Source organism: Saccostrea echinata, unplaced genomic scaffold, assembly GCF_033153115.1.
Source record: "Saccostrea echinata isolate AGI-Se365-2 ecotype Australia unplaced genomic scaffold, CSIRO_AGI_Sech_v1 ptg000001l, whole genome shotgun sequence".
NCBI classification, from domain to species: Eukaryota; Metazoa; Mollusca; class Bivalvia; order Ostreida; family Ostreidae; genus Saccostrea; species Saccostrea echinata.
The window spans coordinates 23,548,192-23,552,400 of NW_026889750.1; the positions used below are offsets into that span (position 1 = coordinate 23,548,192).

Here is a 4,209-nt window from a genome sequence, read left to right on the forward strand (position 1 = left end):
CTGACTTACACAAACTATTTCGTGTTATCCCCATGCGGGCTAAACAAAACAAAAGTTCTTGAGCGATATTAGTAATCCGATCCAATTTCCTTTCACATTGGTCTCTCTTTGTCTTAAAGATAAGGCATTGTTTTTATCCCAATTTTATTTATCTATAATTTAAAAGTCTACCTGATCATTAAAAACTATGGAAATACTTTTTGTATTTAATATCATAAAAATTCTTGTATAATTCTGTTATTCATTTTACCTCTTACATGTTTTGATTATATCAGCAGTGATTAATCATCATAGGTGAATAGCAAAGGGGAGTAACTTTTCAGTAGAATACAAAGTAATAAATTGACCAAGTGACCAGACTTTCAAAAATCTGGTAAAAATATCCTTGCTTATTACAACTTTATATTCTCTGCTTGCCTCCTGGATGCAGGGAAGATTTTCAAAGAAATAATGTATTTTCACTATAAATTCGACATAGCACCAACCTAACACCAGAACCCCTCACACAGGGGCCAAGAAATTCACTATTTCGGAAGAGGCACCCTTGCTCATCATAACCATGCACTTAATATGTTAGCTAAAAACCCATGGGCAGAAAAGAAGATTTTCAAAGCAATAATTCATTTTTTACTATATATTCAAAAGAGCCCCACCCAGCACCAAAACCTTTGACTCAGGGGTTATGAATTTCAAAATTTCTCAAAAAGCATCAAATCAAAAAATTAATGCATTTTCAATATAGCCCCGCCCTAACACCAGAACCCGAACCCACTGACCCAGGGGTCATCATAACCATGCACTTAGTTTACCTGCTATATTTCCAGGTGCAGAGAGGAAGAATTTCAAAGAATTAATGCATTTCCATTATGTGCTAAATACTTAGGAGCAGAGAAAAAGATTTTCAAAAAATTAATGCATTTTTACTGTAGCGCCGCCCAATAAGGTAAATGTTCAATTAACAAGTGGTGCGTTAGCAATTTTTTCTAGTGCATATACATGTATGTATTAATTCATGCTGGCGTTTTCTAACCTGTATACATAACAAGTTTTACTACTTTGTGTTACAAATAAACATTGAAACGACTAAAGTCTTCAGAAGGAAGGCGTCTTTACAGACAAGGTCATGTTAGGACTGTGGAAGTTGTGCACAAATCTTCTTAACTCCCTTTCCCACGCACGTGAAACATCATTTATGCGATTATCCTGATAATTCTGCACTAAAAATGTTATGATGAAAGCAGTAGAACTGTTGAAATGTTGCTCTTGATTTCCACCTGTAACAGAAACGGTGAAAATGAGTTAACTTCTTGCGGACTTTCAAAGTAGCATGGTCTTTGATTTAACATTTTTAGATCCTTAAATTAACTATATAGCATAGCTAATACCTCCATAGCCGGCCAGAACCATATTCGGATAAATTGCTTCATTTGCAGTTGACTTGCAAGACAAGTTTAGTCCTACAGTATCTTTTTCTTTGCTGTATCAAATAAATGAATTAAAAAAAAAAGAATAAATTAGGAAAAAACTTATCAACTACTCTGTGGCACACAAGTTTTGCAAAGTGATATTTGTGATTAATTTTCATGTTCAGTAAAATGTTTATGTACAATTCATGTAACCCAATGAATCTCCTCTTTTTTAACATTTTTTTGAAAATCTTTTCTTGCAATGGAGCCTTATAAAAGAATTTATGGGATTACGCCTTTATAATGGTATATCATCCATCTTCAACATACGTTATTTCACCCTGTAGCGTTCAGTGAAAATCTTGTGAAGACATTTGAAAACTTACACTGCACAAGAAAAAAAATGATCCAAATAATCCGCAAGGACGACAAATCCATATTCATCCATTCTTACTTTATCTAGGGCTGAGTGATTACTTTGCCAGTATTCAAGGATGCTGAAAACAGCACAGGAGTCACTACCATAATGTGGCCTGTAGCAAATGTCCTTCAATCCAAATTCCTTGTTTTCAATGTTTATAGTAATATTTCTAACGCTGTTTTGAAAATCTAAAAGCTGAAAAATAGTACATGTACATGTATTTTGCTTTTTTTCAGATCAAACCTAAACATATCATAAATAAAAATCCAGAGACTGTTATTGGCAAAAACCATTTTTTGGCAAACCATTCATGTCTAAAGCCCTTTACTCTTTTTAAAATGATCAGTGTTCTTGATGCAAACAAGTAGCTTCAAATGATGGGAACAGCTGTAACAACCTTTTTAAATGAAGAAAGGAGGCAGGAATCCATTAACTTACTAAATGTAAAAATGTCTTGTCAAATAACGATGTGTAATTAATAATCCTTTCTGATGGCGGGGGGAACTTATGGCTGACAATCGTGTGATTGTTTGGTCTAGTTATCACTACTTGCTCTTCTCTGTAAATAGGCCTGAAATAATTAAATACGAATTAAAACCAAAATGAAAAAAAATCTTACAAACACAGACGAACGTACCGTCCTGCCATTACTAGTGACTCTGAGAAAGGTGTTCTGATTTGGGCTGCAGGTCATTTGGCAAAATATAGCCATAAAATTATGTAAACAGGATGGACACCTCGAAAGATATATTTGTTGTAGGATTGCCATCTTTTTAATCCTGAATAGTTGTCTTTCATCACAACAGGTTTTTGTATTACTCTCTAAAATTAATATTGACAACTCAAATGAAGATTAAAGAGAGTTAAGATATTTATGAATAAGATTTCTTTTAAGAAACAAATAATGTTAAAAATATAACTGTAAAATGTTCAAAGTTAGTTGGTCAAGTTATCAAATCATGTAATACCGAGAGGCGTTTCAGAAGATATGATCAACCCACTTCAAAATGAAATTCAACTTGTATTTTTTCTTATACTTTTGAGACGGACAATCATATATAATTTCTCTGTTTTTCATAGAGTATGACGAAATACTGCAAGGATAAATTGGTTTGGAAAGATGTTTCACTTAGAATTCAGAAGTTAGAAGAAGTTGATTAAATGATGCTGTATTGGAGCAAATAGTTCGCGAAATAGCATTTGTTGTCAATAAGGATGAGTAGAATGTTTTTCTGACTATTATAATCTTTAGTTTACGGATGAAATCGCACAAGAAACATGGTGTTGGACAAAAAAGAAAGTCGGAGAAATTTTGGGTGGAAAAGGTTTTGAGTCACAAGGCCAATTTAACACATTCAAATATATAATTATACAAAATTTTCTCTAACTTTAAAAATATTTATCCGATCTATGTTTTCAGTTAACCCTCAAAGTCTTGACGTATAATTATTGCTGTTTCTTTATCAAACCAATCTTATTCTCATTAGTTAGCTAATTCATGTATTTACGAATTGTTTAAACAATCTGTATGTGACAATTTATATACTAGTAGATTTCAGGAGGATATCTATGCCTTGGTTATTGATTCTGTTATATCCAGTTGTTCTATATTTATTTCTATTTACAACTTAGAAGGAAGTTTTAGATTTTTTTTTAAAAATTGGTTTCCGAAGAATGAACAGAGTAGAGTATTTGCATTACATGTAAATTACCTCTGCTTAAGAGTCTACCAATTGTATAAGCTGATCATTTCTTACAACAAATTAAACTTTTTTTTTACTCTCAGGGACACTTTATATTTTATAAATTGGTGATAAAGTTATCGAAAAATACGTGAATGTGTGCTTATAGGTTATGCATGCAGCAGATGGATCAACTTATGAATACAACAAAATGTAAAAAATATTACGTCCTATTTCAGATATCAAAAGTGTACAATCTTCCTTAAAAAAGAAGGATGCATTTTTCATAGTTAAATAACACATGCCGGCTATAGTCTGTAGTAGAATAGGACGTAATATGGAAATAATTTACAAATATAGAACAAAATATTTGAAAATTATAATTGATTTCTAAGTATTTATACCTTCAAATAAATCAGGACAGTAGTTTTTCAAAATTTGGAGAGATTTTGGGTCCTTCAGAGTGACTGGTTGACCATTGTAGGTACATGGCAGTGGACCTGAATCGGTTTGTTCACATTCTGAATACATGACACACTGTCCATTAATTCTGGCCTAAAAATGAAGAGAAGCATTTGTAATGTGAGTTCTACAGTTGTAAGATGTATACAGGTGTAGATATATTTGTTGCATTTAAGTACTGGTAAAGGTTTCTTGTCAAAGATTTACATATCATTAAACGTATGGATATTTGCTCCTA

The 4,209-nt window shown here is 32.2% G+C and overlaps 1 long non-coding RNA gene across 1 annotated transcript; it reads right to left on the minus strand.

Annotated features, from left to right (window-relative positions):
• Nucleotides 1-233: 233 nt before the first annotated feature.
• On the minus strand, nt 234-2,458 carry LOC133202677 (uncharacterized). Its single transcript, XR_009723282.1, has 4 exons — nt 2,266-2,458; nt 1,793-2,022; nt 1,386-1,477; nt 234-1,274 (listed from the first exon to the last, which is right to left on the minus strand). It is a non-coding gene; the product is annotated as an uncharacterized LOC133202677 (long non-coding RNA).
• Between the last annotated feature and the right edge of the window lie 1,751 nt (nt 2,459-4,209).